This window comes from Ailuropoda melanoleuca, chromosome 9, assembly GCF_002007445.2.
Source record: "Ailuropoda melanoleuca isolate Jingjing chromosome 9, ASM200744v2, whole genome shotgun sequence".
In the NCBI taxonomy this organism is placed as follows: Eukaryota; Metazoa; Chordata; class Mammalia; order Carnivora; family Ursidae; genus Ailuropoda; species Ailuropoda melanoleuca.
In genome coordinates this window covers 12,734,023-12,760,532 of record NC_048226.1, presented here as the reverse complement: position 1 = coordinate 12,760,532, position 26,510 = coordinate 12,734,023, and the positions used below count along the sequence as shown (strand labels likewise).

At 42.5% G+C, this 26,510-nt stretch overlaps 1 long non-coding RNA gene across 1 annotated transcript; it reads right to left on the bottom strand.

The window, feature by feature from the left end:
* Nucleotides 1-10,420: 10,420 nt before the first annotated feature.
* LOC117803725 lies at nt 10,421-26,272 on the bottom strand. Its single transcript, XR_004627704.1, has 3 exons — nt 25,853-26,272; nt 23,727-23,801; nt 10,421-11,013 (listed from the first exon to the last, which is right to left on the bottom strand). It is a non-coding gene; the product is annotated as an uncharacterized LOC117803725 (long non-coding RNA).
* Between the last annotated feature and the right edge of the window lie 238 nt (nt 26,273-26,510).

Here is a 26,510-nt window from a genome sequence, read left to right as displayed (position 1 = left end):
GAAATAGGAGGAGGAGATCAGTTACTATGAATTTAGACCCCACTATCTAGCTGATAGTTTACCTATGTTTCCTTATTTAATCAGTACAAAGTAGCTGTGTCATCGATATCATTCTCCCTGTTGTACAACTGATAAAACCAAGGCTCAGAGGAGTTACGAGCCCTTGGAACCAAACACACGCTAGAGAACTGTGAGACTGAAATCCAAATTCAAGTTCATACAACTCTGAAGCTGGTCCTTCACCCCTGCGCTGAGATGTCGGAGCAAAGCGGATGGACCGAGCCGATGGACCCCACAGAGCGCTGTGCTCACGTGGGATGACCCGAAGAAACCAACAGGGAAGGAGTTATTAAAAGCCACCCAGGGGCATAGCAAAAGTGATGGAAATGCTGGGACTCTGGGATCCTTGTACTCTATTTGGGGACACCCTACCTTATCCTCCTAATTCAAAGAACGGGTTTCCCCCAAAGTGCATGAAATCCCACTGTACCATTTCATACCACTTCACACACACAGAGACACAGACGCACGCATAACACACACTTCCTTGCTCAGTGCCGTTCCTCTGAAATACACCATCGGCACTTTCTTAATAACTGCGGTCTCCCGGGGATAGCGCGTGAACTGTACTGGTTGCTATTTAGGACTGACAAAGGCAGGAGGAGAAAGCGGGACCCTGTCATTCCAGTGGCTTGCCTCCTTTTCCTGGCTGGCATTTCTTTCCACAATGGTTCAGGTCCAAAAAACGTTATTCATTGTGCTCCCCTTCGCCTTCTCGGCTTGATACTTGAGGCCTCGCAGTCTGGAGGAAGAAGGAAGGGGGAGAGGGAGGGATGGGAGACAGGAGGGCATCACTGATAAGAACAAAGGCCCAGCAAACTCCGGAAGCCCACGGAGCAGGCCGCCAAGAGGAGCTGAATTCCAGCAACATGAAAAGACAGCGAGGAGGAGGATTACGGGAACTTCCTTTTCTTGTGGTGTGGTCCGGTCATAATGGTGTTGTGGTTACACAGCAAAGGCTCATTAAAACAATAAATAAACCACAACCACTATAACTAGAAGTTCTCTTTTCCAGCCCGCTTTGCTGAAAGACAGGGAGGCTGGGTCCCTGTCTCCTGCCATTTACTAGCAGTGTTTTGGTATACGGCAAGATTAATTTAAAACAGCAAAGGAGAGCAGAGATCACTTACACTCTTACATTGTACAGGATGAGGGTGAAGAGGGAAACACTGTTATTTAAGGACTCAGTAAAAACGACTGTAGTTGGATCTTTCTGGATGATAATGAGGTCTCAATGTAAAGTTACATGTCATGTTCAGAGTGCAATTTTCTCTGGGCTCTACAGAAATGTCCTAGCCCGTGGTATCACTAGAGAACCCTGGCTGCATTTTCAAAATGCTTCCCTGGGTGGTACCTGCATTGGAATTAATGAAAGAGGCAGAAATGAGGAGCCCGAGCAGGTAATTCAATATAACCAACCAGCACTTTAAAATTCCCCACTTGTCCAGCACTTTCTTTCTGCACTCATCTAAAATTCCAAACAGCCTCTTCTAGGATGGAGACAAATAACCCTATAATTTCAACAAGACAAGATTATAGGAGGATTTAATCCTAAATTGGCTATTTCTCAAATGTAAGTCTGACCAAACTATAGGTCATTCAAGCTCTTTCTCAATTATCATATAAATGTATCTGGCAAACACACTCCTTATTCCAAATCTCCACATCACAAATGTTCCTCACTCAGGACCGAGTCCTAGCCAAGCTTTTTTAACCTGTCCTTGAAGACCCTTCAAGTTCAAGTTCTGGCTCCTCCTCGCTCTCAAGTCCTTTCCTAAACAGGCAGGTCACAGGGCCTAAGGTGGATTTCTCACATGCTCTGAAGAGGCCACAGGTGTCTGCCCGTGGTGGAACCACGCGCACCCCATTGCCTCATCTGCACCACGTTCTAAGGGCATGAATTTGGGAATCAGGCGGACCTGGAACTGAATCCCCATCTTGCTACTTATCAATGTGTCAACGGAGAGAGCCTGACTCAGTTCAAGATGATAATAAGACTATTGACACCCTGGAATTCTTGCAAGAGTTCAATGAGCAAACAAATACAAAGAATTTAGCAGAGCACTTGGTAAAAATTAAGGACCGAATAAAGCAAGGTGGTTGTCTTCATTACTACAAATATTATTAACTATGGTTGTCAAAATCCTGCAATCCTATCAAGACCTAAATGTGTCCTCCAAGATCATCCCAGTTGGAAGCAATCTCTCTCCTCTCTGAAATTCTAAAGACTTAAATTGCAAGATTAGAGGAGATTTCTCATGTAGAGCCTCTTAATGTAATTATTTCAGGGTAGTAATAAAAATATCTAGTGCTTATGTATTAAGCACTACCCCGAGCACTTTCGTGCATGACCGCAATTACTCCCCACAATAGCTCTGTGAGCCTTTTTATTATTATCCCCATTTTACAGGTGAGGAAACTGAGATACAGCAAGATCAAGTCATATGTCAAGGTTGCATGGCCATTTCAAGGTGACACCTGGATTCAAACCCAGCAAGGTGGGCAACGGGGCCTCTGTTCTTAGTTAACTTCCTCCTCTCTGCTTATTTCGAATCAGGGTGAGAGTGAGGGCACCAGGCGTGTCCCTTGTCTCACACTAGCCCTGGACCTGTACCCTTATTGCAAAGGAAATACAATTAAAGTCACAGACGTGGCCTTGAACTCCATCTTAGCCACTCGCTAGCTGTGTGAGCTTGGGCAAGTCATTTAATATTTCAAAGTCTCCATTTACACATGAAAAGTGAAAAGTCATAAAAGATTAGGGACAATATATATCAAATTAGTACCCACCATAGGGCAGGTACTCAACTAATATATTTTATGAAAATGTTTGAAGACTTTTAAGGAGCAAAAAATGGATTTTATACGTTTTCTTTGTTCCCTTACAGAACCTCATGGCCCCTTGCACAGAAGAAAAATTCAGTATATACTTATGACCTGAATACGTGAATGTATGAATACATGGCATTGGTATGATGTCAGCAAATAGTTCTAGAAGAACATGGAAAATTGTCATATTAGGCTGTCTGTCCCTAAAAACCTTATCAATAACTGCTCAGGTTCTTTCATGCTGGAGTCACGTTTAGCCTTTCCCTTGATACAACAAGCGATCTCTCCCCACCCTGTGGCCTCCCTAGTTCAAGCCCTGGGCCTTTGGGAGGTTGACTCGAAGGCAAACAGCACCACCTACTGTACGGTATTTTTGCACGTTCCAGAAGGAGGCCGCTGTGCCACCGCACTTCACTCCCGTTTAAACGGAGCCGAAGTGAAAGCTATGTGATTGTGAAAAAGACACTGTGTCCAGGAAGCCGAGTCTGTTTTGCTTCCTCCGACTTCCATCCTCTGTTGAGCGGCTGCTGAGATGTTCCTGCGGCCCTGGTGGCGGGGCCCCGGGGCGCTGATCCCAGCGGTGGGTGGAGGGACCACACGGGACTTCCCCGGGGCTCCTTTTCCGCTTAATTCAACTGCACATCTCTAAGGAGTGTAACTTTTCACCAACGCTGATGGGGGTCACAGAGTACTTTCTGGGTTGTGTGGGCATTTCGCCAAAACATTCAACAGCCGACTGACCTTGGATCCAAGGACAAGGTCATCCTTGCTTGGACACCTGCCTCTCTCTCCTCAGTGAGTCACAGGCAAACAACATCGGCTTTCAGCTGAGTTAATCTGTGCTTCTCTTTGGCACCAGCACATTTGCCAGCCCACCATTCGTTGAGGGGAAGAGCAGAAGAACCTCAAATTTAAGAGCCATTTATATTGGACTTGTGTCCTTTGAATCACCTAACAAGCCCTCTGGCCCAGGGCCTGGTGTATATAGTAGGTGCTTCATAAATGCTGCTACATGGATGACGGAGACAGACAGGCCCTCTGGCCTGGCAGGGGGAGGTGATTTTCTCCCTTGTCTGATGCCCCACATTGCCAATACCTCGAGGATCCTTTTTCCATCACATCAGTCCCTGGTTCCACCTTCCTGCCCCTCCTTATGACTCGTGATCCCAGTGACTAGCATCCACGTTGACTGGCAACCCAAACAGCAAAACCCTTCATTGAGGAGAGGCCTGACTGGGTTCACTTCACTGATCTATTCCCAGTGTTGAGAAAAAGGCTTAGAAATTAGCGGGTTCTCAATAAATGTTTGTAGAATATGTGACCGGATGAATGATTGGATGGATGGATGGTTGGAAATATTAGCTCAGAGAACCATCCTGGAAGGAAGAACAATGAAAAGAAAGGGGCAGAGGGATGGAGGGGAGGAGGAAAGGAGGAGAAAGAGGGGGGCAGGCCACTGAGAAGGAGGGTGGAGCCGCTGATGGGAGAAAGACCCAGAGCAGGTGTCGGTCTCTCCAGCTCAGTCAGGAGGAAATCTCATCTCCACTGCCCTTGCTTCCCCACAAGCTTTGCCACCTGATGGCACCTTCCCCAAGCCTAGGGAGGGGGGGTTTCCATCGTTAGGGGACAGCCCAGCACAGCAGGCCTCTGCCAAGTTCCCTCTGACCACCCACCCTCGGCAAAGGCCCCACTTTCCAGATGGCCATGTGCCCCCTGTACCTCATGGCCCTAAAGGTCTTTCCAGTAATGAGCTCTGCAGCCCCTGCCTCTGTCTTTCCATCTCTTCTGGTCTGTCTGGCAGTCACCTCGTGTTCTTTGTCACGTTTCCTCTCTCTGTGATCTCTCTCTGCCTCTGCGTCCTTCTGTGTCTCTGTCTCTCACTCTGCGTGTGGAAGTACCCATGTCCGTTTGTGTCACTCTCAGTCTCTCTCTCTCTCTCTCTGTTGTCTCTCTCTATCTGCATCTCTTCCTGTGTGTTCCGCTCTGTTCATGTGTCTGTATCTCTCTGTCTTCTCTGTCTGTCTGTGTACATGTCTCTCTCTGTACATCCCTCTGTCTTGCCCTCTCTGTCCCCCTCTGGCTCTGGGTCAGTTTGTCTGTGTCTCTCTCTGCCTGTCTTTCTCCTTGCCGCTCTGTCTCTCTCATTCCCTTTGTGTGAGTGCATCTCTTTCTCTCTGTCTCTCCCTATCTCTGTCCCTGCTACTCTCTGCCAGGTTGCCTCCTCTTCCTGCCCACCTTCCGGGCACCAAACAATAAGGCAGCCACGCCCCTCCTTCCCACCCTCCTCTCCTCCCTGATGAAGATCCTGGGTCAAGGCTCTCTCCGCCACTGATTTAAATCCGGTGATTGAAGAGTTCTTCACAGTGACAGCAGCACTTTGGGGGAACATGCAGCCCCTCTTAGCTTTGCGAACCACACGCAGGCCTGAAATACAAGGTTCTGCAAACACATCTCCCCATCTCCTTTCCCTGGAATGTCCAGAGAAGTCATCAGTTCCTCGGTAATTTGGAAACACCCTACATTGTGTATACCCTGGCGCGGCCTTGGGGCCGCAGACGGAGGGGGCCCCGAAGGAGAGAGCCATTAGGAAGATTCCGTCTTTGTGCTTCGCCTGTGATGAAACCCATGCGTGGGCCCGCTGACAGATAACTGGCAGCTCTCCCTGCCTGGAACTCCGCTTACCAGACTGAGCAGCCCAGACAGCAGTTTAACCCGAGGGTCAGAGGGCAGCCAGGCGTTATCTACCAACTGGCTGCCTTCTCTCCGCCTCACTGAGTTCTGCCCTCCCCTATAGACTCTAACAGGAGGGGCCCTGCCACAGGGCCGCCCGCTAGGATTTAGATACAAAGAACCATTCTAACACCCCCCCTCCCCGCTTTTTAAATGAATGAAACTCAACACAGATTCTTTCTTAATGATCTGTCCTAGAAAGTACATCTCGAGTCATCAGAGATGAGAGTGACAGCACATCAATTGGGGTGTGCAACACACACACACACACACAACCAGTGTGGATCTCTAAGCCATCGTGCGAATCTTCAATTGATTAAAGATGAGGATTGAAACGCATCTTAATAACCAGAAAATAACTTACAATCTAACATCTTGATTGTACTAGATTTCAAAGGGCAGCAAGATGTGTTGAAATGCACATATATAATCACCAGGGGAATTAACAGATTTGCAGAAGTTATGCTTGAGAACATTATGTGTAGCTGTAACGCAGCATAATCAAATTCCCATTTAATTTTATTAATGCTAAAATTCAGACTATTTGCACATTACCATTTTTTCCCTAATATTAATTTTGGGGCTATTGAAAAAGCGCATTTTTAAATGTTTTCTTTTCCATGGGTATTTTTAAAGCAAAATCATACACTTTCGTAGCGTGTGATTTATTTAAGAGCATTTCCCCTCTTTCTTTTAACCTTGATCTCACAAGCCAAGTTAGATACGTGGAAGCCAAACTGGGAAGCTACAAAAGCTTCAGGCTTCTGGTGCAGGAACAATCCGTGGCTTGCTTTCTTCTGTCTCCTCGCCCACCACTCCCATTCAGGGAGCCAATGTTTACACATCAGCCCTTTGTCCTCTCCCTGCTGGCCAGGGCCTGCTCTGCTGTTTCCCTCTCCTTCCAGTAGCTGGCCTACCTTGCATCTCAGAGGCACACATTCCAGAACACTTTCTGCCACTCACCTGAGCCCTCCCTGGGCCAGAAACCCATTCCCACGGAACTTCAGGTCCACAACGGTGATGGTGAACTTCAGGTCCACAACGGTGATGGTGAACTTCAGGTCCACAATGGTGATGGTGACTGGCTGCATCTGATTTAAATCAGAATGTGAATTTCACACAGGGAACCACCGGGCGTCTGGATGGCTCAGTCAGTTAAGCGTCTGCTTTCGGGCTCAGGTCATGATCTCAGGGTCCTGGGATCGAGCCCCATGCTTCTTCCTGCCCCCCTGCCCCTCCCACCACACAAGCACTCTCTCACTTGCTCCCAAATAAATTTAAAAAATTTAAAAAGAAACAGTGACTCACGTGATAAAAATTGCATTAGGACTTTAAATTAATTAATTAACTCTGATTAACTCTAATTAACTAATTAATTAAAAAGCAGAAAAGAAAAGAGAATATGAATTTGAGCAACAATCATTCAACAGTGTGGCAGTGGCTTCATTTAATGTCAGCTTAAGTCAGAAGCACAGCATCACCATATCAATGCTTCTATTGTGATCAGGTTTAATGACTGGATCAGTGGTTATTGCTCTAAGTAAGGGGTTCAGAGCTAGAGAGTAGGAACCTGAAGGGAGAGAACAGTTTTTACTTAAATTACATGGCAGAGTTTAAAATACCACACAGAAAAGAACTGACAATGGTCACGACATTAGAAATGCCGTTTTTCCTGTTAACGGGAGAGCTGTGGCTTGAAGTCAGAACATCTGGGTTCTTGTCTTACTTTCATCACTTCCCGGCTGAGAAATGTGAGGCAAGGAACAGGACCTCTCTGAGCCTTTAAAACGGCCTCATGATGCTTAGAATGCCAGTCTCCCCAAATTACTCGAATGATTTATTGAGAAAACAGTGTATTTCTTCGTGGTCTGTAAGATATAAAGAACCACACAGGGAAGTCACTGTTAATATATAACTATGCTTATTAACATAATTCAGGATAAATTTGCTTTTTATTCTCTTTTTAAAATTTAGTAGCATGTCCAAATATTCTCATTTCTGTATATTGACCACACATGCCTTCCTTTCCATGCGTGGAACTTGCTGTCATGTCCTAGGGGTCTAGGCATCGTCTTACTTATTAGAACATCAAAAAATTTAGTGGGACACAAGAAATGAGCTTGTCTTACAGGCCTGAGCTCAAGTTCCAGCTCGGCCATTGACACGCTATGTGACCTTGGATATTTTACTTACACGCTAAGGGTATCTGTTAACTCAGAAAGAAAGGAAGAGAATGCTACCCACTGCTTAATTTAGGGGATTACATATGATGTAAGCAAAAACCGGGGCAAAGAGACATTTAGTAATGGTCAACAGCCATAGAGATAAAGTATCAGAGACCAAACTCAAGCTGGTTCAAGGGCATTTGTTGCCTCAAGTAACTTGGAGGTACAAGTTTGGACATAGTTCCAGCTACATCACCAAACCATCCTCGTCTCTCAGCTCTGATTCTCCTTGTGCTGTGGTCTCATTCTTTCTGACTGTAGACAGTTTCTTCCTCATTGCCAGTGGCAGGTTCCTACATGCACAGTTAGTAGCACACTTATCAGAAAGTGAATATTGTTTTCTTATATACGTAAACACATACAGGCATTTTTATCTATATCTGTCTATAGAGATAGATAGAGAGATGATGATGATAGATAGATAGATAGATGATAGATAGATAGATAGATAGATAGATAGATAGATAGATAGATGATAGATAGATGATAGATGATAGGTAGATAGATAGACGATAGATAATGGAAGGATGGAAGGAAGGAAAAAAATCTTGGATTCCATGTCATGGCTTTGACCCGGAAATGGCTGAAGGCTGTGACAAGTTCTATTAAATCCCAGATTGGGAGAAGAGTCCATTTTTTTCAAAGAGGAAGGGATATTGAGCAGACAAAAATAATACGTATCCACCAATCTCACTTATGGCAATTCAGCATCCATGTTCCTGCCATTTGACTTTATATTTATTTAAAATAATTTTCTTGGGGCATCTGAGCGGCCCAGCTCCTTAAACATCTGACTCTTGGTTTTGAGTCAAGTTGTGATCTCAGGGTTGTGAGGTCGAGTCCTGCATTGGGTTCCACCGTGGGCATGGAGCCTGCTTAAGATTCTCTCTCTCCCTCTCCCTCTGTCCACCCATATAATTAATTAATTAGTTAATTAATTAAAAATAACTGCAAGCCACTCACCCTCTTTCCAACGGAAACTTCACAAAGGCACGTCTCTGTGGTTCATCTGGCTCCAAGTCCAGGCTCCACAGGTGACACCCATTCTTCTTAGGTCTAAATGGGGAGGCCTTGAGTCCAATAACTGGGATAATGACAAATAATATCCCAATTTGGAGAAAAAGAAAGAGTCCCCATTATTATTAGCACATAGGACAGCACCATTGGAGAGAGCTTGCAAAGGCTTTCTCCTGGGGCCTGTGGATGAGGTCCCACGTCAGGCAATCGGTTACTCCTAGGTCACCAGGAGGATCCCACTTATCCATCTCCCTCCCTGGCCACACCGGAGAAGGGCAAGAGGGACCCATCTCCTTTTGGGGAGCAGCCACTTGGATGTAGGTTCCAAGGACAATGAAATGGCTTCAGAAGTGGAACAATCCCAGGTCCCTGTCTGCCAGGCTTGGACAGGCTCTGCAAACACTTCGCTTGATTTCTGGAGTCTGCTCTGATAACTAACACCAAATATCTTGCTGCATCCTGATTCTCGAATAAGGAGCCCACCTTTGCACATTTGTCTCTTAGCAACCGATTGGATGTGCCGCCCATTCTGCTGTTCTTGGTCTTACCGGCTTCCTTCATGGCTTGTGTCTCACAGCAACGTGAAACCTCGAGTTTTGGTGGATGAAGCAGACTAGCCAGTCCCTGACCCTTTGCTCTTTCTCCTTCCCTGTACTGTATCCAGCAGCCAGCACTTTATAGGCAGGGAGTGCCTACCAGCAGATAAAATTTGGGAACTACATAGAAATCAGGCTCGCCCCAAATTCGTTAACTCTTTTGTAATGGCTTTGTAATGTGTCAGTTTGCCTAGTCTGGACCATATTTCCCCAAATTTCATTACTTGTATGCTTCCCTCTTGAACAGACCACAGGAGAGTCTCCTGTGTAAGATGTGGAGGACAGGAGTGAAGCAGCTGCCACTGTGTAGGCCACACACATTGCTGCTGACTGCTGACCCTCCTCATTGAGTGCAAGGCAGTTCTGCAACACGGTCACCTTTCTCCTGGACTGTCGCAGAGCTTCTCTGACTCCTGGGCCAGGTGCATGTTTTGCTCCAGGATGAAGGACCCATCTTCTGTAGGACACCCGCATCCACGCCCACAACAAGGGCAGAGGCAACAAGAACTGATCAGGGTTTACTCCATCCTCGTGGGTTGCAGCTCGTGGCTGGGGGTTTCTGCTTGGTTTTGCTCTTGCCCACCTTACAGACACCTGGCCATCTTCTCTTCCTGCCCACTGCATGGTCTCTAAGCTCCAGCAGCAGACGTGAGAACTATAGCCTTACGGAGACCACAGCTGTAAGGTCAGATCACTGTGACGTATCTGCAGCTCTGTTTCTATAGCTCGTTATCTCTCTACCTTAGTGATTCCACTCCTCTGATTGAACCCTGATTGATACGATTTCCCATTCTAACTATCTTTAATTGTCTTTGATCGGCTGTACTTTAACTCCAGGATGAATGTTGGCCTCTGCAATCCGAATGTCTTTGATTATCTGGGCCCCATTCACCCAATTGCTGTTCACAGCGAAATGAGCCTCAGTTATAACCTGGATCCATTTCCTCTGTGCTCCCAGAGCACTGGCAAATAGGTTTCCTCCATGCATCCGGAGGAGGTGGCATTGTTAGCCAAGTTCTACATCCTTCCAGACTACCTGGTTCTTTGAATCCCACCGTTTCTAGCCATAAGTCTGTGTGTTAATACGAACAGCAATAATGTGTTAGTACACATGATGATTTCCAACAAGCAGCATAATGGGAAACTCCCAGTTAATGTTTTTCCAATTCCCTCTGGTGATGATAGCATGGAAGTAATAAGACTCTCTCCCTACTTCAGCAAGTTTGTCCTTTTTCTCTCAGTGTTGTCTCATGGAAACAATAAGGAGTTTCCGTGATCATGCCAACAAATTTCACAGCCATATTGAATAGATTTATTGCTAACCACTGAACAGACTGCTTTTGAATGAGTTGGTTTTCTCATCCCCTCCATCACCAGTTTCAACATGAACGGTCTCTTCAGGGATGTAGTCAGCTCAATACACTTTTAAAACAACATGTTAAACTGGTTGTTTTGAATGTTGTATTTTCCACCATGCAAGTCAGGCTCTCGATTCTCCGCTATGTCCACTGCTTGAAGTGTATACCATCACTAATGCAGTAAGCCATAGAGGGAGTCTGTAGGAATCAAAGAATAAATGACATTATCTACAAAAGGAGATTTAATCTCACCTTTTGGCCAGTAGCCAACCTCAAGACCTATATGTTCAACTGAACCACATGAAATTACTTCTTCTTTTTTTTTTTTAATAATTCAGGAATCGTACATTGGCAATCTCATTTGTTCACAGAATAGGAAGTCCTTTAAACCAGTGTCCACAACTTGAATGTTTATAAGGAAATAAAACAAGAAAAGAATCAAAAACAAGCTCAACATTTCTTTAAGTGAAAAAAAAATAATTATGAGGAACAAAAGCATCTCTACTACTAAACAGATGATTTAAGGGGGATAGAAATAACAACATTAAAAAAAACCCTACAATTGTTTTTATTCCCAGAGGTCAGGGCTAATCATGAGGAAATTAAGAAAGTGTTTATTCCAGGTTTAACCTCAATATTAGTCCACTTCTTAAGAAATTCACCTTCTTGACTATAAAGCATGTTCTCATCATACTTCCTAATAATTTAGCTGTCAGGGTGACCAAAGAAACAGGAATATTGAAAGATTCTGACCACCCACACCTTTGGAACTCAACTGGAACTCACAATCATTATAGTCCCTCTTTTTTATCATTTTAAATACATATATTTTTTTTTAATTTGAATTTAAAGTGTGAGGGTTTTTTGTCTGTTTCTCTCCCATCTTAACTTTAGGTTCAATTCAACCCAGGATATATTCTGTCAACTAAACTATCACTTCTTTCTAAAGTAGTCCCTCTAAGTGATTTGGAATGGATGCTAGTAATATAATGGACTTCAGTTATGACACAAGAAATACATGATGCATTTTAAAGAGTTGTTGCCTGATGTAGGAAAAGACGTCAGGGTTCAGAGCCAATGACCAAGAAAGAATTCTTGAGACATCTTTGGTGCAAAATGGTGGTTTTATGAAAGTTCAGGGACAGGACCTGTGGGCAGAAAGAGCTGCACTGGGGTCATGAGGAGTGGCCCATTATAGACTTTCAAGTTGAGAGGGAGTTCAGGATAGCGTAATTCTCTAAGGAATTTTGGAAGCAAGGGACCTTGAGGGGGCTAGCTATTGTTGGTAAAAGTCATTTATTACCATCTGATAAAACCTTAGTCATGAGACCCTTCAGATATATATCATTGGGCCATAAGCTTGGGGGATGATTGCCAACATGTTTCTTGGGGAGTAGAGATAAAGGAAGTTTCCAAAGGAATTTTTATATGTTAAAGTAAACTTACAGGATCCTGGGGGTCAGGCTAAGATTACCTGGGGCCCTTAATAAAGCATTAACATCAAGGCAGCTGCGTCCCTAGAGGGATGTCATGCTGCCTGTTTCAAGGACTTGTCAGCGGGCTGTAAGTAGTAAGGAAATTTAATAACTTTTCTTCTGCCTTTGCTTCCCATATCACTGCCTATTGTAATGGGCAAGAGTTTTCTTTTCTTTTTTTTTTTCCACATGCACAGAGGCTCACTGGAGCAAAGTTTTTCAAGGGGGAGAGAGAGAGAAAGAGAAAGGGGGAGAAAAAAAAGAAAAGAAAAAAAATTCCATAGCACAGACTCTAAAAGAAATTCCCAAACCAGAATAGCCAAAAGCCATGTGTATTTTCAAGTGTCATTATGGAGAGGCTCAGACAGGACCTGTGAAAGTCTGGCGGTAATGTAGGGTTTAGAAGAAGGAGGAAGAGAGAGAGGAGGAGGAGGGAGAGGAGGAGGGAGAGGGAAGCTTCACCTGAGCTGGACCTCAGCCCGGAGCTGGACTATGTTGGGCAGCACCTAATTTCCTAGGCAGGGAGCTCCTGACTGCTAGGTGGCATCTCAGGGACCCAGCCAAGCGAGATGGGGTTTAGGGTTGTACCCAAGGGCCCAGGAGGCTAGGTATGGGAGCACATGTCTGTGCAGCAGAGTTAGGCAGAGGAACGAGGGAGAATGCTGTTGTAATTTTGGGACACTCAGCAAGATAGAGACAAGGAAAGCGATGTAGGGGCTGAAGCCGATGAGCATAAGGGATGTGTCTGTGGGTGGCTGTGACTAACACTAAGGATTGTACAGCGCAATAAAAAAGAATGTTATTTTCCCCACTCCACCAACCAACCATCCATCAAGAAGGTGGTGTGTGGTCCGCTTCTTCTCTCTGTACCTGTGCTACCCCCTCAGCAGTCTGCCTTGCTTGATAAGGTCTCTAATTCTGACAATTGTTCTGTTGTGGTTTGAGTTTGGGGGAATTTTTGTTTGGTTGATCTTGTTGTTTTATGGTGGGGGGAGGCACTGAGTGGTGAGCAAGGGGGGACAAGAAGCAAGGGACAGGAAAGGCTTTATCTGATTCCCACCAGGTTACCTTTGGTTTCTTCCATCTATTGAGGCAGCTGCTGATGACTCTTTTCTGGCACTTTCAGACATGTCTTTCCCCGGCATGAGCGGGGGTCTCTTACCCACCGTTCTGTTGTAGAATGACTGCCTGCCTTCTGTGTGGACGTTTGGAGGTTCACCCCCAGCCCCTTACTGATGATATTCCCATTCCTGCACCCCACTCTCATGGGGTCCTCACTGCCTGCTGTCTGTTGAAGTGCATGCATCTCCCCAGGTTCCCCATGTGGCTGCCCGGGACACCACGGCCAGACTCACACCCTCGAGATGTTTCTTTCACTTGAATCAGACAGCAGAGGATCCAGGCCTGCATGCTGAATTCTCCAGAAAATCTTCACTTTTTTACCCTGCTGGAGACTCCCAGGACAGCCAGACCGAGCTTCTCCTGTCCAGGTAGGTCCAGTGTGTGGTCAGTTATGGTCCCCAAGCTGGTGCCCACCTGCCTCCTTTAGAAATCTGCCTTTAGGTGATATAGGACCCAGCTCTGGACTAGGGAGTAACTGGCCTCGTATCTTGAGACTGGGTACCATTCCATCGGCTTGAAACATGGACTTGTTTATAAATATGAAGATGGATGCACCATCCAAACCTTACCTGTCTGTGCATAAAATAAAGTTTTACCTCTCCATTTTAATATCTGAAAATATTTTTATTCCACAGCCCCTTTTGAGTAAGCATTTGGTTCAATATAAAATTCTATCCCATTTACTTTTAAGACCTCATTATGGCATTTGAGCCCCTGCAGGCCTGACTGCTAAAAATTAATATACTTCCAAGTGCCCTCCAGTTATTTCTGGGAGCTCCTTAAACCACTCTCTGTGCCACAGTCCCCATACCACACTGGGCTTGCTCCCCGTGCCTCTCCCACCTGTCCGCACCTGCTGTCCACGAGGCCTCAGCCTGATTATTACTGCTCATCATGGGAACTCAATACAAGATGACAGATGCTCTGGAAGCTTCCAGCCTTTGGTTGCCAAAGATCACTGCGTTCTGCAGAGATGGGAGAACAGCTTCTTCCTGACCGGACACCAAAAGGGTCTCAAGAGTGAATCAGTTTCTGTCACCCAAATTGCTCCTAAACAATTCTACCACGTTCGAGACATCACCCTTGCCTGAAATCTTTTCAAATATGCCATTAAAAACAATCTCTTCAATTATTTCCCCTGTTTTCCTCTAACTGAGAGAGCTCAAATCCAGCTCCTGAGGCTGGATGGACGAGTATCAGGACTTCAGATGCGGTGACCTGAAATGGAGGGAGAACTAAACTCTAATATTGGCTTGGAGGATAGAGCAACAGGTCAGACAATGCATTTGGACAATGAGCACTTCATTGTCAAGAGGTGCTTTCCCTGGGAAGCAGACATGGGTACACCAGCCCTCACCCCTGCATTTTCCTCGTGTCACCCTAGAAAGGGGAGGTACCCCAAGGCTGGCATGCATTCAGATATCTCATATCTCAGGGTGGGGGAGCTTGGATTAAGATTAAATTTATTTTAGAAACATAAAAGAAAAGAAAATATCACCACCAGATCCTTTCTATGGATGATCAAGTTGAGGCATGGAGAGCCGGCCACACAGCTAGCTTGTGGCTGGGCTGGGATTTGAACTTCTGTAGCCTGGTTCTTAACCATTACTCTTCACAACCTCTTCAGTAAAATAGTCAAGCCTTCAGAAACTAAAAGGTTCTCACCTTTGACTTCGCTGTCTGGTGCACCCATATTTTTCATATACTTGAGGAACGATCCATTGGAGGCACACAGAAATCTCCATCATGGATAAGGAACAAAAATGTGAATTTTTCCAAGCTATCACATTGGAATCCTGCAGAAAATGTGTCGCAATGACCAGAGCTGCAAGGCGTTCTCTTTATCTTCTTGTCTATGAGGTTTTCTCTAAGCTGAGGATAGCCTCTACCTATCAGAAATGCTGTTCCAGGAAAATTTCTAATGGCCATAGGCCTAAGAATCAGTTAGGTGGGCCTCAACTTGATTGCCAGTGGAAATAATTTATCTTTGGTCCTGATTTAAAGATTCATTGGCTCCCACTCATGGACCCTTTCCCTGAACTCAGACATCCAGTAAAACTGATATTTAAAGTCATTTAATCACTGGAAGAGTTAACATCCAATTAAGATTGCTTAATTCTGAATCCCAGTTAATGCTATTTCAAACATCTTAACTAATCTTATCCAAACTCTAGTTCCAAGAGTAAAAAAAAATATTCAGCTGTATTTGACATCTTACAGAAAAGAGGAGGCACTGTTTCTCCTGCCATAAAAAACTCCCTTAACCCCCAAAGAGGAAGCTTGGGGCAGACCTCCCCGTAGCTTGGGGACAGAAAACTCAGAGGATGTCATTAGCACTTTCTAGGCTCAGACCACAGAGCCTATGGGAAGAATGACAGAACTCCCTGCTGCCTTCTTCAGAAAAGAAATGTTTACAAAGCCTCCCATTGCCTCTCATTTTCTATTTAACTGACCAGGTTAGGGCTCTGGTAATTCTTCTGCAACCAGGAGCCCTCATAAGATCCCTTCCCAGGGACCATGCAGAGCACTTGGGTCCCAGACAGGAGATCTGTGGGTTTGGGCAACAACATGTGATGTAAATTACTAGGAGCCAGGGTCCTGACTCAGGATAAGTGACAAGGAAAGTCAGCATGATTGTGCTCATCTAAGGATTCCAACATTCATATGCTCTTGAATTCTTGAGCCTCTGGCCATCTTGCATGTCTGTGCTTTTCCTTATCTACACCTGCTCTCTCACTCTATCTATCTCATCTATCTATCTATCATCTATCTATCTATCTATCTATCTATCTATCTATCTATCTATCATCTATCTATCTTCTATCTATATCTATCTATCTATCTATCTATCATCTATCTATATCTATGTATCATCTATCTATCTATCTATCTATCTATCTATCTATCTATCTATCTATCTTTCTCTCTCCCACTCATTCATTGGGGTATTTCCCCTCCATTCTAGGCTCACACAAGAGCATCACCAGATGTGCCATGGAGGAATATGGCACCCTCAAGAAACAATGGTAAAATGTTGGAGCAGCTGAAATGAGGAAGCATGGAGTAAAGACACAATTGGGAATGGTAGATTGGGACCATGTGGGGCACAAATGAAGACAACAAGGAACCACTGAGGATTATGGAACGCCCCTAGTCAAGAAAAATGCCTAACCCTGATACTGTCTTGTCAACACAATGTATTAAAGTTGTAAAAGTTTGGTTTGACTCTGTACAAGGGCAATAGATAGGTTCACAGCTGAGAAGTACTTACTTGTAATTTTTTAGGTACAACAGATATAATTATAGAAATCACTAGATACATGGTGATGGTTAGTTTTCTGTGTTAACTTGACTAAGCTACAGTCCTAGTTAATCAAATGTGACTCTAGATGTTGCTATGAAGGCAATTTATAGATGTGATTAATATATGTGTGTGTATATGTATATGTGTGTGTGTGTATATATATATATATACACACACACACACACTATCTAACAAAGGAGTTTATCATGGATAACGATTGGGAATGATAGATTGGGACCACGTGGGGCACATTTGAAGACAACAAGGAACCACTGAGGATTATGGAACGCCCCTAGTCAAGAAAAATGCCTAACCCTGATACTGTCTTGTCAACACAATGTATTAAAGTTGTAAAAGTTTGGTTTGACTCTGTACAAGGGCAATAGATAGGTTCACAGCTGAGAAGTACTTACTTGTAATTTTTTAGGTACAACAGATATAATTATAGAAATCACTAGATACATGGTGATGGTCAGTTTTCTGTGTTAACTTGACTAAGCTACAGTCCTAGTTAATCAAATGTGACTCTAGATGTTGCTATGAAGGCAATTTATAGATGTGATTAATATATGTGTGTGTATATGTATATGTGTGTGTGTGTATATATATATATATACACACACACACACACTATCTAACAAAGGAGTTTATCATGGATAATGCCGGTGGGCCTGATCTAAGGATCAGGAAGAAGAAAGTCAGCCAGTAGCTTGCAGTCAGCCCCTGCTGGGTAGTTTCCAGCCTGCCCTAACCTGTCTGCCTTTTGGGTTTCAGACTAGTCTAGCCAGCCCTAATAATAAGACCATTCTTTGCAGTAAGTATCTCTATATATGTATATATCATATTGGTTCTGTTTCTCTGATGCCGCTCTTGCTGATACAATATGCATCAAATTAACTTTAACATTATATTGCATTATTGCATTTTTTGTATAATTCAATGTCATTTTCTTTTTTCCCCCTTCCTTCCTCCGTCTGTCTTCTTCCCCTTCTCCCCCTCCCCTCCCCTCCCCCTCCCCCTCGTCCTCTCTCTCTCTTGCACTTTGATTTCATAGAAGAGTAACTCCTGAGTAGCAGGGTGTGGCCCTTTCTGGTCCCAAAGGAAGCTCTTCATTAAACTACATGGAACAATCTAGAAGGTTCACTATACAAACTCTTTGCCAGAGTTTGTCCCCAGCTTATCACAAGTTTTGGTCTTTCCATAGCTGCCTAGAGCTTTATGTGATCTCACAATGTAACTCACCAAAAAGGTCAATGTCAATGCAGCTCTTTCTTTGCCCAAATTCACAAGAAAATGGGATGGAAAGTTTCTCATCCTTCCCAAGATCACCTCACCCTTAAAGGACAGGATCCACTGCCTGAGCCTCCGCCTCGTCCCAGGGGTCATGCTGAATGTGGCAGATGTCCTGGGTGACTACCATCTGGGTCACCCTTGCTGGGCTTCCCCTAGTGGACCTCTAGTGTTGCATCTACATAATGGGGATTAGCGCACATAAGTAGACACTGGCCTGTCCAGCCGGATCCTGAGAGCCGGTACTTACAAAGGGGTCCATTTTTTTTAGATCTCCCCACCCTGGGCACAAGCCTGAGGCCCTCTTCCAAACAGCCAGCCTGAAGTTTCAGAGCCATATCGCCTCAGTCCAAAGACCACATTTCTATAAATCTCAGACAAATATATTTTTATAGTTTAACATTTCTGAAATCAGGATTTGTCTCGTAAATGAGTACATTTCATGGTTTTTGTCTCTGTGTCTTTGCCTTTTTAAAATCCACTTGTTTCCTACACATCCACTCCCACTCCCCGCGAAAAGCTATTATCAAGTTGGTTCATTTTCAGTCAAACGTATCTGAGGATTGACACTTCAAGAAAAGATGGAAGTTCACTGAGGAGGGAGAGCCCCATCCCAAGAGTCCCAACAGCCCTGATACAAAGAGTCACCATCCTTGTGAGTCATTTTGATAAGCCCCTCCTTGGTCTAGGTCCCCTCAGGTCCTCGTTAACTCCAGGAAACTTTGACCTCAGACCAACCCACAACCTTGCAATTCCCCTCTCTCTCTACTTGGATTTGACAAGCCTCATTTTGTTGCTGTGTGTCAAACCACAGCCACGCATGTACAAGTTTTATCTCAGAAGTTAGATTTAGATATCATGGCAGACTCCCAACTGGTCTATCACAGCGCTTCTTACACTGCCTGCTTACCCATGCAGTCTTTGGTGGTCTATGAGCCCTTGCTTACTGACATTCCTCTGGGTCCCTTCCTTCTCCCAATATTAACTCATCCGAGAAGTTATCTGCTGTAGAGAGTCACCATTCAATACGGATACAGGGACCACATAATTTATTGTTCAATTGCAACACTCTAAAAACAAAAAGGTAAGCTATTAATAATTATGCAAAGACAACATGCATACATTGGAACTGTCCTGGATAAACTGGGGTCTATGTATTCTCCCCAGTGATAAGCCACAGTGGATAAACAAGCACTTGGCTCCTGGCCACTTCATTGACTCTTTGCAGCCCATAGAGTGGATCTACTTGCTCTTAGATTAAAGGTTTTCTTTGATCCAAAGAGGCTGGCCAAGATATATATATAGTATAGTAAATAACATGGTTATTTGGCTCCGGGGAACAACAGTAATAAGTAACATTGAAAGACCGCTACCATGTGCCAGTGAGATAAGTGCTTCAAGTGCAAGCTCTCATTTAAACTTCTACCAGCTCTATGAAGTACATGCTTATTCCTTTCTTTTAAAGAGAGGTTATATCATTTGTGCAAGACCATTCAGATGGGAGGTGATGGAATTCAGATAACATCCAGTCCCCAGAGACCAGTCTATCCACTCTGTACCTTTCCCTTCCCTGCCTCAGGGGATTCCTTTCTTCTGGAGGGTTATTTATCACAGGACAGCACGAAAGTAAACAGGCTGTAAGAGAGTTGCCCTCAGAAGGGGGCTAAGGATGTGGCTGGAATTCAGAAAAATAGGTGTCTCCAAGTACACTGGAGCTGCACAATTAGACTCCGAACGCTCTAGAGCAGAGGTCAACACACTTCATCGGGCCTCTGTTGCAGCCAGTAGGGGCACCGCTGTAGGATGAGAGAACCACAGCCAACACAAAAACGTGGCTGTTTCCAGCGAACTTGATTTACAAAAAGCTTATATCATCTGCTTAACTTGAAGGACTAAATCAGAAATTTCACAGTCCAGCATCAGTCTCCTCAGGCCAAGACTCCAAGGAGCCTGAGAAAATGTGTTCAAAATAGATATCTATGGGGGCACCTCAGTGGCTCAGTGGGTTAAGCATCCGACTCTTGATTTCAGTTCGGGTCATGATCTCAGGGTCCTGAGATCGAGCCCCACATTGGGCTCTGTGTTGAGCTCTGTGTTGGGCATGGAGCCTGCTTGAGATTCTGTTTCTCTCCCTGTCCCTCTGCCCCTCTCCCCTGCTCTTTTTCTCTCTCTCAAAAAAAAAAAAAAATATATATATATATATATGAAGGTGGTAGGGACAGGGATGCCAGACTGCTACGGAGGCCAGCAGCACAGAGAAGATTCTAGGTATAGAAATAGTCATGCCTCTCCCCTTGACACCCTCCACCCTGGGATAGAAATTTACAATACTAAAATAAGTCTGGCATGGGTGTGAACAAAGAACATCATTAATAATGACCAAGTAGCAGTTTACTGGGGGCCTCCTGAAAATTCCCCTATTAATTCCAAATGTTCCATCCACAACTTCAAGGAATCAGTCTCCACTGTCAGGAAGGCACAACATTGCTAATGCAAGGCTTTATGATTAAACTGAACTTCTACAGTCCAATGATGTTTTTTGTTTTGGGGGTTTTTCTCTTAATGAGATAGGAAGGGGTTTTTGGAGTGTATCCGGAGGCTAATAAATGCACTTTGCAGGGGGAAAAAAAGGTAATTAGTTTCTTCACTAAGAAATGTAGAGCAAATATATGTGAACATTACATCCTTAAGTCCCCAGTCTTGAGGTTGAGGGGTTCCAAATGAAATGGGAGAAAGGGCAGCCAAAGACAAATGTGTTGCTCCATCTGGGAAATTAAGGAAGAAGTAAGCTCTCGTGGAGAGCCAAAAACTGGAGTGCTGAACCCCACTCTTGGGTGCTCCCCACCAAAGCCAGTTCCTTCGTGCACCAAGAAGAGAAATACCACCAGAATGAACACCCTCATGTGCCAGGGACGCAGTAGGGTCCTAACCAAGTTTTGCCAAGCGATGTGAAAACCCAGTAGGTTTTGCTAGAGAGCAGGGGTTAAATGCTTTCACTTGAAATCAGTAATAAAGGAGTTATGATCCAAACTTTTGTAGGTGGGTCTGAAAAGAATCTAAATACACCTAGATGTTTTCTTAAGTAATTATTTTAGAACAAGATGGAATCAAAGATGTCTAAGATGTTCTCACACTCTTTCCTGGTTCCCTCATTCTTCACACCAGAGGCTATTACTGGTCTCTTGTTTGAATTTTGCAGATGTCTCTGGCTATACAGCCATATGTGGATGTTCATAAAAAGAAAAAGAAAAATGACAGCACACATTACACATTTTCCAGTTCCTCTCTTTTCTCATTTAATGATAACTCTTGGAGCTCCTTCCATACCACTTTATATAGAATTGCCTTTTTCATTTATTTTCTAGTATTCAATTGTAAGACTGTCATAATTTATTTATAGCCCTCTATTTATGGACATTTTGGATTTTTACAAACTTGTACTATTAAATCATAAATATTTTTGAATGTATATATTTTTTGTATAATTTTTGTAGTATAAATTCTTAGAAGTAAAGTTTCCCAGGTCGAGGAGTATGCACAGATTTAAAATTTATTAGATTTTATTCGGTTTCTCTCTTGGAGACATCCCAATTTTTATTTCCTATAGCAAAATACAAAAGTGTGTATTTTACTTGGCTGCCTTCAAATTGAAGTTTTTTTTATTGCCAATATCATACTTAGTAATAGTTTTGCTATAGTTTTAATTCACATTTACCCTATGGTAAGAATTTTTGTTTGAGCCACTCTTCATAGATTTAAGAGCCCTGCTCATTTTATTTTCTGTTAGTTGTCTAATGTTTGCCCTTTGACTCTTAGGTCCTCAGTCTTTCATTGTTGATTACCAGGAACTCTTAACATAATAAGGAGACTAGTTGGGGGCCTAGTAAATATTTATTTTCCAAAACTGTGGTTTGTATTTTTACATTCTGGTCTTTTATTTTTTGTCATATAGCAATTTTTGACTTTTATATATTTAAATTTATCTACATTTTCTGAGTTTTAAGATTTTATCATTTTTAGAAAAGCCTTCCTTGCTATATTATCATAAATGTAAATTCTCCCATAGTGTTTACAGAATTTTATGGTTTTAGCATTAATTTTTACAACTTATGAATCTAGCGTTTATTTTGGTATAAAGTGTGAGATAGAAACCTAGCTTTTTCCTTTTCATTCAGATTAGTATCTACCCACAATTCAGTAATTCAGATTTTGCTCACCAGTATATCTTTCATTATTTATAGAAGTCTTATACATCTTTGAGCTATACTTGGACATTCTCTTCTGCACACTGTTTTAATTATTTTGATTCTTTGCAATAAGTGTGACATCTAGTATGGCTAGTTCTCTTTCATCATTTTCTTTTATAATTTTGCCTGGAAATTCTGTTTATTTTTTTCTACCTAAATCTCTAGATTTTTTTTTCTAAATACAGTGTCATGGTAACTCTATTTTCTAAATTCTTGCATGTTTGAAAGTGTGTGTTGCATTTATATGGTAACAGTAGTTTCACTGGGTATAAAATTCTGAGGTCACCTTTTTTTTCCTTGATGATATTATAACCACTACTCCAATCTCTTGTATCATAAATATGTATAAATATTTAATATGAACACATATGTATATCTATATACATATATACATTATATATATACACACATATATACACGTATATATAATTCATGGTATAGTCTCTAGTATATACACAGTATGAGGGATGGGAGGAGACACAGAAAGATAGAGAAAAAGAACACTTAGGCCAGGTTTTCTCCTTTTTAGGGATGGATTGGATATTTTTACCTGGATTTCCAAAAAAATATTTCTTTATCTTTAAAGTTCAATAACTTTATTTGTCTAAGTCTTATTGTTGGATTATTCTGTGTTAATTTCCCCCATTGGGCACTATAACTCTCAGATTCAAGGTGTTATTTTACTTGTGAAAATTTTTAAAATGACTTATTTAGGGGAACCTGGCTCAGTCAGTAGACATATGGACTCTTGATCTTAGGGTTGTAAGTTCAAGCCCCATGTTGGGTGTAGAGATTACTTAAAAGTAAAATCTTTCAAAAACAAGTTAGAAGATAAAAATTATCTAGTTTGACAATTTTATTTGTTCCATTAATTCAACTTTCTTTTTTGGAAACTCCAATAATATGTAGGCTGGATTTTATTTATTTATTTATACATTTATTTATTACTTTAGAGAGAGAGAGAGAGAGTGCTAGTGGTCCGGGAAGGGGCAGAAGGAGAGGGTGAGAGAGATCTCAAGCAGACTTGGCACTAAGCACAAAGCCAACACGGGTCTCGGTCTCACAGCCCTGAGATCATGACTGAGCCAAAGTCAAGAGTCAGTTGCTTAACCAACTGAGCCACCCAGGCACGCTGGATCTTCTCTTATTCTTTGTTGTTTATTATAGTCCTTTTAACTCTGTTTGTTTCTCTTTTATTCTGCCTGTGTATTTTAATCTGGCCCCATCTTTCTTGCTGTATTTTCAACAAGGCCATTTTACTTCATGCTCTTGGAAGTATGGCCCTTGTTTCTGTGATGATTTTATTTTTCTTTCTTCATGCCACCCCCAGGTTTTGCCAGCTCAGTGATTTATCTCTTCTGTGTGCCTTGCTCTATCTTCCCTCAATATTTATATCCTTTCTTAATGTGCTTTTTTAAAAAAATAAAGACCACACTTCATTATTTTTTATTACTAACCACAAGTTTACATTACCATTATTGTTGTTGTTGCAAAATATTTTGTCAAAATTGTCATCTGCTTTGTGGTGACTTTCTTCTGGCGAGTGTTCTGACATTTAGAAAGAAAAGAAGATAGCTTCTTTACTTTGTCATTTTTAAACCATAGGTGCCATTTGTATTTCTTTATCATATCTTTATCCATTCATTTATTTGTAAATATTTATTGACTATACTATGTGCTAGGTATTATGCTAGGTTCTAAGGAAATAATAACAAACAAAACAGAGAAGGCTCTTGATTGATGGACTTATTCCATCTTACATTGTTTATCAAAAATTTACATGAAAAATAAAAGTAGTCAGTTGTAAATATTTGATTGTATTTGAAATTTATGATAATCTGGTCCCTGTCCTTCCTATTCTCTCTGTTCTCAGCAGGCAATTCATATATACCTAAAATAAGCATTAGCTAATTAGCATTATAAAACAATTGTACATAAGAAAAGCAAAACAACCTTGTGAGTTTCAGTCTTTCAGATCAAGTAAAAAAGTAATACCCATGACAAGGTCTTATTTTCAAGCCCAAATAAGCATGCTTCCTTACCAACATTATGTTAAAATTCAACATTAATGACAATGTGTTTCATTATTAATACAAAGCAAATTACCCAGAAATTATTTTTAAAGCCCCACTATTCTATGCCTCATCACTACAAGTTGGACTGCAAAGCTCTATCATTCTCTTGACCCTCTTCCAACAGAATCACACATTTACTTTGAGATTTATCTCCAGACTTTTGATAACAAAGGCAGTGCCTCAGTATGTCTAACAGCACATAAACTATAGCACCATTACCACAAAGTATAGAGACAGACTTTTAGAAGAACGGACTCTCCCTATTAAATGTATGCAATTGGCTGGACATGCCAGCAATTTATCGAAAAAATTAATAGGCCCTCTATGTGACATTAAATAGCCTTTTAACAACAGTGCACTTAGATCCCACACCAACTCACACAATATAAATAGAACTGAATTGCCTAACAATCAAATAAGGATTTGTCTTCCATTTCAATTTAAATTACTCTGAAAGATAAGCAAACCTAAAAAGCTAATGGAGAAATAAATCCCTATCTATTATGTTTTATTTGACACATATGTAACCCCAGTTGTCTTTGGGAAAATAAAGTCACATTATTTATTCGTATTTTCCATATACCAGTCATTAAGGCATTCTCAGTAAATAGTGTTAAGTGGAATAAGATAAGCTTGTAATATTGTCACAAGTGTGCACAGAGAAGAATTGGATGTTTCCAGAGAGAGGAATACTCCTCGTGTTGTGAAGGATGAAGGAGAGAAAGAGGGAGAATAGGCAATAATATTTGGAGTTAGCAAGGAAGACAATTAATGGAAGTCAAATCCCGTGGCTCCGAACATCTTTGCATAACTGAAGACCTGTTTATGCACTGAAATGATGACATTCACAGTGAAAGAGACACAGACAGAGGATGTGGAAGTTATTGTAATGGCCACTCTAACATATGCACTATGAGGTCAATAACAAATGGAAGAAAAACTATAGCAGCGAGAGCCCCAACATTATAGCCACATAGTGGACTCAGTCAACAGTTGTTTCTTCTCTTCCCTTTTATTTATTAATGCACAAGAACAATAGGGGAAAGAAAAGAAGAAAGAAAGGAAGAAAGAAAGAGGGAAAGGATAGAGGGAATTAATCTGCAAGATAGAAATGGCAGACCGTCAAGTCGGTGAGAATTGGCAAATTACTGTGAATGCCTTGACATGAGGTTCAGGAAGTTACAGAGGGGAGTAAGACTGACATTCTTGATGGAATAAGAGAACAGAGAATAATCAAGGGGTTCAAATCATTGTGGCAGATTGTAGCACTGTCCCACATATTTGCCCACCCTTTCCCTGTAAGAGAATTATACATTCTTGCCTGTTGCTGTACAAGCCACACATGAATACACCTGTTGCTGTACCATCTGCCCCCACCCTTGAGAGGAGTCCTGTCCCACTCAATCCATTGATGTTGAATCTAGCCATGCATGTGACTTAATTTGGCCAAAGTGAAGTAAGCAGACTTAACTTTTGCCATATCCTGATAGAAGATATAAAAGCCTTTACTCAACTGACACTTACCTTTTTCCCTCTGGGATGAGAGTTGTATGTCTCAAGGCATAATCCAGGGAGAAGCCGCCAACTGCCTGGACCCTGGATTAAGACAAGAAACAGAACCACAGAAACCCATGTCCTCCATAAAATAAGGACTGTTCCACTTTCCTATGACTTTATCCAAGGATGAGAAGAGTCCTAAGGAGTATAGTAAGAGCAGTTCTGGTAGCAGGGGTAGAAGCAGACTTCAGCAAATGACAAAGTAATTGGGAAGTACTGATGTGAAGGGAGCATGTCTAGAAAACTCTCTGAATGTGAGTAAAATGAAATGGTGGTAGCTGGAGTGATGTAGGTTCCAGGAAAAGGTTCTGGCTTTCACACTTGCCTTTGTTTTTTTATTTATTTATTTATTTATTTATTTATTTATTTATTTATTTATTTTTAAAGATTTTTATTTATTTATTTGACAGAGAGACAGCCAGCGAGAGAGGGAACACAAGCAGGGGGAGTGGGAGAGGAAGAAGCCGGCTCCCAGCGGAAGAGCCCGACGTGGGGCTCGATCCCAGAACGCCGGGATCACGCCCTGAGCCGAAGGCAGACGCTTAAGGACCGAGCCACTCAGGCGCCCCATGCCTTTGTTTTTTAAAGATGAGAGTCTCAAGCAAGCTTATATACTGATGGAAAG